This window comes from Pteronotus mesoamericanus, unplaced genomic scaffold (assembly GCF_021234165.1).
Source record: "Pteronotus mesoamericanus isolate MK-2021 breed Mesoamerican mustached bat unplaced genomic scaffold, CSHL_Meso_final scaffold_21, whole genome shotgun sequence".
Classification (NCBI taxonomy): domain Eukaryota; kingdom Metazoa; phylum Chordata; class Mammalia; order Chiroptera; family Mormoopidae; genus Pteronotus; species Pteronotus mesoamericanus.
The window spans coordinates 14,629,484-14,641,084 of record NW_026555310.1 but is presented as its reverse complement, the minus strand read 5'-3'; positions in this window follow the sequence as shown (position 1 = coordinate 14,641,084).

Sequence of the window (11,601 nt, the reverse complement as noted above, 5' to 3'; positions counted from 1 at the left end):
CTCTTTCTGAAAGTAAATAAATACAATCTTCAAAAAATATCTGCAATAAACATTTTAATTAGTGTATATTAAAGTAAAACTAATGTAAGAACCCTACTGATACCTTCATAACTTGACTTCCTCTGACATTTTAAATTATTAATAATGTCAGTCAAATGTCACAGGACAATTTACCTCATTTAAAAGAGTTACTAGCCCAAGATTAATAAGTGATTCATATTAACTTTGTTCTAAATAAATCAAAGGGGAAAGAAATTATTCACCACATTGAAATTGATTGACACTGAAAATAAGCTACCCTATATGTAAGAAAAGGAGAAAATAAGAACATACATATTTTTCTTTGTTTTCAGTAAAGTTACCGGAAACCTATAGAAATAGTTATCTGTAAAAAGAGCAAAAAATTGGTGGGAGGGATCCAGGGTGAGGGGAGTCATATTCCTCAGTAGGTGAGTATCTTTTTATATTTTCTGCTTCAACCATGGAATTATAGTATCTTCAAAAATAAAAATATAAAGAAATATGGGCTTTCAAAAATTTCGCAGTGAAGTCAGAAATAAAGCATGAATTCTAGTGAAACAATTGTTTTAAAGCAGGCTATGTCAGCAGAAATATTTTTAAAAGCATAGAATTTTGGGCAACTTTCAGCCCTGACACTGATCAGTTTTGAGACTTTGGAAAGGTACTTAACCTCTCCAAGCTTCAACTGTGTCATTTTAAAAATGAGGATAGAAATGACTACTTGACAAGGTTATTGCAAAGATTAAGTGAAGTAACATACAGATCTTTCAAACACATGTTCAAAGCAATTCTTTCAAACACTGTTTAGCCTTTGGTAGCCAACATTATTTCTAATAACACAATAGCTAGACTATTTGGATGAAATCCATTCATCACTTATACATGTATTAATTCACAAATATTTATTGAAAATCTATTTTGTGCCAGATACTGCTCTACAGGATTAGGACACATCAGAGAACAAAACAAAAAATGTTCATGCCTTTTTAAAGTTTGTATCATATGTAGCGATGAGGGAAAGTACCAAAAAAAAAATTAAACATAATAAATATATAAATACCAAAGTATATTAGACAGTGAAACTTTTATGGAAAAAGCAAAACATAGAACAAGAAAAAGAGATTGTGCTGGGGTGGGGTGGGGAGAAAGTGAAACATTACAATATTAAATGGAGTGATCAGGTTGGGCCTTAGAAGAAAGATAAAAATTATCCTGCTCACATCATGACTGCTTCAATATTTAAATTTATGAAAGTATGTACTTGTTCAAATTTTTAGAAGTTATTATTCATCTAAAAATATCAAACAGCAATTCACATAAGCAACAGCATTTTCAAAAACTAGTCTTTAAAAATGTCCCAATAATTTGGAGTAACAATTACATGCATGTATTTTATTTCATGTCAATGTTGCTTTAAAACTCCCAGTCTTTATTTTATAAATAGATATTACGCTTCCTTGGAGCTTTAGGACATGACAATTTATATTTCTCTAATAAAAATTTTAGTCAAATAATTTTACTCAACAGTCTTAATTGATAACTATCAATTCTAATGATCTTGGAATTGTATAAATTTTTAAAGTAACTCATATTGTTGTTTTTCAATACAGGATGAGGCAAAAGTAGGTTTACAGTTGTTCATGTGGCAAATAATACTTTTGCTCCACCCTGTATATAATAAGAAACTAAACTATATTTTTAGTCCTTAATTCCAGCTCTCCTTCTGTTAAAATATATGCTCACAAACTTTTCTTCCTAATACTAAGGTAAGAAACATATCACATTGCTAAGTTTTGCATTAGGTTGCTGCTGAGAATAACCATTTTTCTTAAGATATGTATGGATTCAAACTTCAAGCTTTGCTATTTCAGTAGAATTAACAGAAAGTAATACATATTTAAAACTCTGCCTTTTCTTTAGTCTCATGAATAGTCTTAATCCTGCATAACTGAAACTATTAGAAAATAGAAACCATGTTACTAAATATATGTAATGTGGAAAGGGCCTCATCCAATTACCTGTCTAGGTAAGTATGCACACTAAATATCAAAGATGAAAATAAAATTGAACTGATGAAAATATTACCTACTGAAAATCTAATTATCTCTTTTGAGGAGTTCCTTAATGTCACTTCTTTCCAGCAGATGCAGAAATAAAGCTGGCTTGAATTCGGGTATAATTATGATAATGTGATTTTAATTACACACACCAAACCAGTCAAAGGTTGTCCTTTAAGAGTGTGCTTTATCTGGAAAACGGCTGTTCTTTAGACTGGACGATGGCAGCCTACCATTACCGATAATAGCATTTGATTTCCACCTCTAATGATTGGTGAGGAAAACAAGAGTTTTCAGAAATACTTCTTGGAAACATATTCTTATTGGATGTTGAATATAACAAAGTCCACATTTGAATATATCATGCACAGTCCTGTATAGTTTCTATGCATTTTTAAGGACATATGTATAACATTTAAAGGATATGTTATTGCTTAATATTATTCGTTAGAACTTTGAAAGTGAAATCAGATCAGGGAAATGGAATAACTAAATGAGTTCCAGTGATTTCAATATGTAGGTATCAATCTGTTCTTGTTCTCTCGGTAATAACTTTACATATGACTATTAAAACCGCGGTGTTTTCTTATAAACAATTTAGTTACTACAAAAACTTGTGTGGCAGTTTGTAGATCAACATTTATTGACCACGTACTACATACATCAGTGGAATCTCAAAAATTACTTTAAGATCAACAAATTGAGCAAACATGAAAGCATGTTGGCTATACCAACTAGCAAACATGAAAAACTGGAAGATGTGTGGAAGGTGGAAGTAATGGCATTCTCCTGGTGCTCACAGCTCAGCAGTGAATAACATCAATGCCTCTAGAACAGTCCCATCATTTAAGACATGAGAATATAATACATAATAATATAGTTACAGTATGTACCCTAATATATCTGCTACAAGTTTGAAAATAAGCACAGAGAATCTATGACTGTGTCTGTTAAACTGCCTGAGGTATTGAACAAATTATTCAAGAACTGATTGTGTTCTTAAATATCTTCTAGATCAGCAAAAATACAGAGTAATAATTGCCCAGGTCAGGAAAGATCACACCAGGGAGGCTGCAGATGCTGCGTCAGCTTTTGAAGTTCAAGATCCTATTCACAGCCCAGTATTGCTCATTATACTTGTTCCTGACAGAGCTACTCTTTGTCCTTGGATGAGAGTTACATCTCTCCCTCATAGCCAAGAAGTTTGGGAGAGACCTGCTAGGTTCAGAATAAAAACATTCATTTTACCTATAATAAATCAGATTGTTTTCCTGCAGATTGGTTACAGATGAGGTTCTGCCTACCCCATTCATTTATTGCCCAAATGTTTTTTTTTTCTTTTTGTGGTAATAAAATAATACACATTTATTGCAGTAAATTTAGAAGATATGTAAAAGTAGAAAGAAAATTCTATTTATCTATACTCTTATCTTTCAATGAAAACTGCTAACATTTTGGTGACTTTCCTTGAATCATACTGAATATTCTTTTTTATTGTCAAGATTCATTTACTTTTAGACAGAGGGTAAGGAAGGGAGAAAGAGAGGGAAAGAAACGTCGATGTTTGAGAGAAACACTGATCGGCCGCCTCTTGCACACCCTCAGCTCGGGACCTGGTCTGCAACCCAGACATGTGACCTGACCGAGAATCAAACTGGCAAATCTTCAGTTTGCGGGATGATGCCCAACCCAATGAGCCACACCAGTCAGGGCTGAATATACAATATTCTGAATCTTGCTTTTTTCTCTAAACCTTTTATGGTGAGTATTTTTCTAGGTTATTGAATTTTTTCAACTTTATTATTTTTAAGGCTAGCATAGTATTCTCTGGCATGGATAAATTATTCTTTCTTTTAAAAGGAAAAGACTTTTATTATTGATATAAGTTGTTTCCATACTTTTGCTGTTACAAATAAAGATGTCATTAAAATCTTTATACAGAAATTGTCATCTAAATTTCTGACTATTTACTTAGGATCCATTTCTTCAGGAGGAATGCTCTTAATGGTCATGAATATTTTTCTTTTGATGCATTTTTCTTCTATTTCAATGAATATTTTACTATGTGAAAGCTACTGTAAAAGATGACATAGGCTACAAACATGAATTAGATTACCACCAGAAGCTTACAGTCTAGAAAAGAAAATCAAACAAAGGTATACATAATTACAGATAATATATGGTAGGAAGTGATATATTCCACAAAGTTTCTGGTTCATGCTTTGGAGACTCAAAAATTAGAAGTCTATTTTCTTTTTTTTCTAAATGTTTTATTTATTTATTTTTAGAGAGAGGAGAGGAGAGGGAGAAAGAGAGGGAGAGAAACATCAGAGTGTGTGGCTGCCTCTTGCATATCCCCCACTGGGGGCCTGGCCCACAACCCAAGCCCTGACTGGGAATTGAACTGGCGACTGTTTGGTTCACAGGCTGGCACTCAATCCACTGAGCCACACTAGCCAGGGCAAGGAGTCTATTTTCTCATGACCAGTTGAAAATGTTAGGTTGAAAATGTTAGGATGAAAATGTTTATTTCCTGCTTTAAAAAATATTTCTATTGCCAATATTCTCATGAAAATACATGTATATCTATCTGCATTTACTTTGGTAAAAACCTCTGTTTGAGGTATTGCATAAATAATATCACTGACTTCAGTTTATACTTTTTCTCTTTTTCATGAACAGTTTCAGGGCTGCTAGGAATATGCAGAGCTATGTGGGCTACTGCAAATGTCTGTAGATTTGTGAACTTTGTAGTAAAGCAATAGTGTCATTGGAGAAGGAGGTAAATTCACAATCATACATTGGCTACAGTCTTGTAGCTTCAATGTGTCATCTTCTGTTGACATTGTTATGGAATGTACAAAGGCAAAATATATCAGAGCTTAAATTACAATTTTTGACAATAGTTTAATAATTTTTCAAAATCAAACAAAACTTTTATACAAGATTTTTACCTATATTAGTAGTTAACAAACTTTCTCTGTAAAGGACCAGTTAGCAAATTTTTTCAGATTTGCTGTCAACCTGGTCTCTGTCTCAACTATCCTACCGCCTCCCTGCCCTCTTTCCCTCTGGTAATCACCATACCATTGCTTGTGTCCATGATTTTGTGTTTTTGCTTAACCCCTTCATCTTTTGCACTCAGACCCCCAAACCCCCTACCCCTCTGACAGGTAGCAGTCTGTTCTCTAGATATATGAGTCTCAGTCTATTTTGTTAATTAGTTTACTTTGTTTATTAGTTTTCAAATATAAGTGAAGTCATATAGTACTGATCTTTCTCTGACTGGCTTATTTCACTTAGCATAATGCTCTCCAAGTCCACCCATGCTGTCTCAAAAGTTAAGATTTTCTTCTTTTTTTTGGCAGAGTAGTAGTCCATTGTGTATATGTACCACAGATTTTTTTAACCCACTCATCTACTGATAGACACTTGGGCTGCTTCCAAATCTTAGCTATTGTCAATAATTCTACAATAAACATAGGGGAGCATATATTCTTTTGAATCAGTGTTTTGGGTTTCTTTGGATATATTCTCAGAAGTGGAATCACTGGGTCATATAAGGCAACTCCATTTTTAATTTTTTCAGGTAAATCCATACTGCTTTCCACATGGCTGCACCAACCTGCGTTCCTACCAACAGTTCATGAGGGTTCCCTTCTCTCCACATTCTTGCCAACACTTGTTGTTTGTTGACTTATTGATGATAGCTATTCTGAAAGGTGTGAGGTAATATCTCATTGTGGTTTTAATTTGCATTTTTCTGATAATTAGTAATATTGAGCATCTTTTCATATGTCTGTTGGTCATGGTATGTCCTCTTTGGAGAAGTGTCTATTCAGGTCCTTTGCCTATTTTTTAATTGGATTATTGGGGGGGTGTTGAATTTTATAAGTTCTTTATAAATGTTGTATATTAACCCCTTATCATATGTATCAGTGAATATGTTGTCCCATTCAGTGGGTTGTCTTTTTATTTTGTTGATGGTTTCCTTTGCTTTGCAAAATTATTTTAGTTTGATATAATCCCATTTGTTTTTTTTTCTTTTGTTTCCCTTGCCTGAGCAGATAAATCAGAAAAAATATTGATACAATAAATGTTCAAGATTTTACTGCCTATGTTATTTTCTAGGATTTCTATGATTTCAAGTTTAACATTTAAGACTTTACTCCACTTTGAGTTCATTCTTGTGTATGGTATAAGAAGGTGGTCTAATTTCATTTTCTTTTTTTGCATGTGTCTGCCCAATATTCCCAACATCATTTATTCAATAGACATATCTTTACTCCATTGTATGTATTTGCCTTCTTTGTCAAATATTAATTAACTATAAAGGCGTGGGTTTATTTCTAGGTGCTCTATTCTGTTCCATTGATCTATATGTAAGTTTTTATGCCAGTACCAGACTATTTTGATTACTATGGCTCTGTTGTGTAGTTTGATATCAAGTAGTGTGATTCCTCCAAATTTGTTCTTATTTCTCAAGATTGCTGTGACTATTTGGGGTCTCTGTGGTTTGATATAAATTTTTAGAATGTTTGTTCTACTCTATGAAATACACTATAGGTATCTTGATAGCAATTGTGTTGACTCAATAGATTGCTTTGGGTAGTATGACATTTTAATGATGTTAATTCTTTCTATCCATGAATATGGAATATGCTTCCACTTATTTGTATCTTCTTCAATTTCTTTCTTCAGTGTCATAATTTTTTGAGTATAGGTCTTTTACAACTTGGATTAAATTTATTCCTAGGTATTTTTTAATGCAGTTGTAAATGGTATTGTTTTCTTAGTTTCCCATTCTGGCAGATCACTACTGGTATGTAAAAATGCAACTAATTTTTGGATATTTATCTTGTATCCTGCTACTTTCCTGAATTCATTTATCAGTTCTAGTAGTTTTTTAGTTGCATCTTTAGGGTTCTCTAAATGCAGTATCATATCATCTGCAAATAATCACAGTTTTACTTCTTCCTTTCTAATTAGGATGCCTTTTATTTCTTCTTTCTGTCTGACTACTGTGGCTAGGACTTCCAGTACTATGTTGAATAAGAGTGGTGAAAGCGGACATTCCTGTCCTGTTCTGATTTTAAGAGAAAAGTTTTTAGTTTTTGCCCATTGAGTATGATGTTGGCTGTGGGTTTGTGGGCTGCATTGTAGATCTGCATGGGGTGGGTTTGAGTGTATTTAAAATGTCTCCAAAGAGAGTTCACTATAAAGTGGAATTAAAACAAAAATATTAGTTTTTTTAACTAATTAAAAAGGGGTGATTAATATTCTGTATATACAGAAAGGCATGAAAATAGAACAATCAGTGCAAATATGATAGTAGCATTAGTTGTGGGTGCAAATGTGACATTAGCAAATATTTGTTGGAGGAATGACTGTATTTCCATATTTCCTTGCAAACAAAAAAAAAACACAAGCATTTTAATGGACTTCAGAAAAAAAGGTACCTGTGAGTACATAAAGTTGTATTATTTCTTCAGATAAGCTAAACAATTCTCCATTACATACCAAGCAATACAATGGAGGCAAGAGAAACTGCTAAATTCCTCAGAATAGATAAAAGACATTTGACATGACAGGATTCCTGAATAATTGCTAAAACATTTTGTCATGGTTTAATTCTTTCTTAGTGCTTCTTACAAGTGATGGCATCTTACATCGTATGAAATAGAGTATATGCCTGAGAATTCAGATAACCCATGAATGCAGCCCCTGGAGCTAACAAATTTCTCTTTCCATTCTGGACCTTCTCAGCTCCCAGGTTACTGTTTCATAGCGCTGAACTGGCCCATGGAAAGCATGTAGTAGTCTTAGTACATCAATACCTATTGCTAATTAAATAACCTAAATAGTTAATAACATCTGGAAAGCTTGAGTACATATTCATAATCTTTGCTTTGAGTTTCCTGGTCTGGAAAGAGGTATTTAATAATATAGCATTACATTTTGGCATTCTCTTCTCTGATTGTCCTAGTAAACCAGTGAGATAGTTGAGTAGCATTTGTGTATGAGATGTGTAAAAAAACCACTATAGCAAAAACTAAACTAAAAAAAAAACCAAAAAACAAAACCATGATGTAGGTAGCAGAAAGATGAGAAGATTTATTTCATGGGAGTAGAGTTTTCTAAAACTTACTTTTTGTGCCTGATTTAAGTAAATTTCTTGAATATTTCATTCATTTATTTGTTCAACCAGTCATCAAAATAGCATATCCTTTGAGATGAAACATTTCAGAGTTAATCAGTTTTGTTTTTCATCTAATAGCCTAAGAACAAGGGATGGGGACAGCTAATGTGATTGCTAAAATGCAAACCTGACAACATCACTTGCTGCTTAAAAACATTTCCTTGTCATCAGAGTGAAGTCCTAACTCTTTACCCCATTGTACATAATCTTTAATGATCTGACTTTACCTTATCTCCAGCTTCATTTCTCAATTTCTACACCCTGTACGCGCCAACTCTATCTCTCTGTCTCTCTCTCTCCCTTTCCGCCTCCCCTCCCCCCTTGTGTGTCCTGGTCTTCCACTAGGGTGACTCTATCCCTTCTACCAGGCCATCGATTCATCTTTTGAGCCTCTCTTAGTTTTGACTTCTTCTAGGAATCTTTTCCTGACAGGCCAGGTTCAAGCTGGGTGCCCCTCTCCTACTCTGGAACCACGGGCTCCATAATGCCAGGGACTGTGTGCTTTAGAAAGTAACTGATTTCTTTCCAGTTTCCAAATGATTTTAAAAATATAGTGACTGACCACTTCCCTTCAAAGAGTAAAAGTGGTCAATTTAAGTACAAGGCCAAACCTGTGGCATGACAGTTTCAGGTGACACCATCTTTTTGTGCAAATCTTCTGAGAGGTGTGTTTTAACTAAAACATTGCGACACATATGTGTGTACATGTGTTTATACAAACACACACATATACTTATCCATACTTACAAAGTTCATTATATATGCAATACCTAGTCAAATTGTAGACATATAAATTAAATTTACATGTTAGAAATTATACAGTTTAGCCCTGGCTGGTGTGACTCAGGGGATTAATGCCATCCGGCAAACCAAAGTATAGCCTGTTCAATTCCTAGTCTAGGGCACATGCCTGGGTTGCAGACCAGGTCCCCAGTAGGGGGTGCACGAGAGGCAACTACACATTGATGTTTCTCTCCCTCTCTCCCTCCCTTTCCCTCTCTAAAAATAAATAAATAAAGTATTTTTAAAAAGAAATTATACAATTTACATATGATTTTACTTGCATATTAAACTTTATTGAAACCTCAGTTTGTACCGACTCAAAATATTATACTGTTTACTAAGTTACTGTTAAAATAACTGCATTGCACTAGCTGTTGTAGCTCAGTGGATTGCGTGTTGGCCTGCAAATCAAAAGGTCACTGTCTGATTCCTGGTTAATGCACATTCCTGGGTTGTGGGCTAACATCCCTCGTTGAGGGCGTGCAAGAGATAACCAATCAATGTTTTTCTCCTTTCACCTCTCTCTAAAAAATAAATAAAAATAAAATCTTTAAAAAAAATAACTGTAACATCTTCAATTAGGTCTTCATGAAATTATCTTCTGTGTGTCGGCCCCCTAGTGCTACTATATAAAGTTAGCATCATTCATGCCTTTTAGTGACCTTTTTTTCCCGATGACATTTATATGAATTCCTACCTAGTGATAGCATCAAAGTAAATAACTAATACATTTATAATTCATTTACTGAGGAAATAACACAATTTATTATTTAAGTGAAAGAAGTGTTTCATCTATCTCTAGTGAGATTAAAATAAGAGTGAATCTGCTGTAAAGTGTTAATTTCTATTAAATTCTAGTTTAGGAAGTGATATCCTACCGGTAGTCAAAGCAGCTTATTAATTCACTATTTTTCAAATTTTTTAAATTGATTTTTTTTTAGAGAGAGAAGAAAGGAGAGAGAAAAAGAGAAATATTGATTTGTTGTTCCATGTATCTATGCAGTCATTGGTTGGTTCTTGTGTGTGCCCTGACCAGGCATTGACCCTGCACCCTTGGCGTATGGGGGTGATGCTCTAACCAGCTGAGCTATCCGGCCAAGGCTTAATCCGTTATTTTTATTGTGAGTATTTATTTTATTTTATTTTGATAATTAGGGGCTAGATCAATCTGAGACAGGTTATGTTGACAAAATTAAATAGAATGTTTAAAACATTTTGGTTAGAATGAAAAGAAATATACATATAATTTTTGCTACACTGGAAAATATTGAAATAAAATTTAAGGAACATGAATCAGTTCACAGTCTTCCTGTTATGTTAATTCCTAGGAAAGGGGTGAATCTGGGCTGCCCGCTCCTCTGTGTGTAGCGGCTCTCCCATTGCCCAGGGCTCCAGGTTCCTCCCCAGGCCCCTGGGCACTGCAGCTGACACTGGCAGAAAAGTAGTAGGCAGTTTAATGGCCAGGGTGCAGAATCCAGGTCTGGAGATGACACATATCACCTCTGCTCACCTAGCCGCAAGGGAGGTTTAAATCAATCTCCTTGTGTGCCCAAGGAAAATGATACAGGATTTGGTCAGCACTCACTCAGCATTGTCTTGGCTACAGAGAGAGGGAGTAGAAATACCTGTGTGTTGTATGCATCTCTGTATTGCAGCACAGTTCCCATTTAACATGTATTAACAAGTTGTTGACAAACTTCCTATTAGCTATATAGATAAAATAGTATTTTAAGATTATTTGTACAAGATTATATTCAATACTTTGTTTTACTCTAGGGTAACCTTGAGATCAAATAAAGTTCTGTTGACCCACTTATTTAGTGTTGCAAACGGTCATGGAATGCAAAGTCCCTTAGAAATTGTTTCTATGAGAAAGTAATAAGCAGCAGTAGAGGTAATGTCAGGTGATGTACATGTTATAAAAAATTCCACCTGAAAATACAGACATCTACTGATGTGGACTAATATATTACTAAGCAAATGCAAACAATTTGAACCAAGAAAGAAAGAGAAACGTGTATAATGTAAACAACTTAAGATACCCAGATGAGGGAATACAAAACTGCTGCCCCAAATACTTGTGGTAAAATACACTTTGCCCTATACAATTGTGTTTACAGCAGTTCTTTACAGAAATTGAACATCTACTGAAAGAGTATTTGGGAAGTAGGGAGGAGGGTTACTTTAAGTCTCATTAGTAACCAGTTCTCCAAAAGAGAAGATTGTCAGCATCTTCTCCCTGAAAAATAGGCTACTGTAAGCTAGGTTGCTAGTTCAGTGTTATTGATTGCAACACCACCCTTTTATTGAAGCAAGTAAATTGTATTAAAAATTTGTATTTAAATCGTAATACTTATGTGTATGAGATTAAGCCTCTTTCAGCATTAAGTCATATTTGAAACTACTTGTTTAAATCATTTCCATTTATATAGCACAGTAGATAACACCACAATTACACAAAAGAGAAACTATGTAATTAGATGCAGTGCAGTGATACAGGAATAATAAATCTGAAGGGAGCAAAAGCTCCTTTAAACTTAG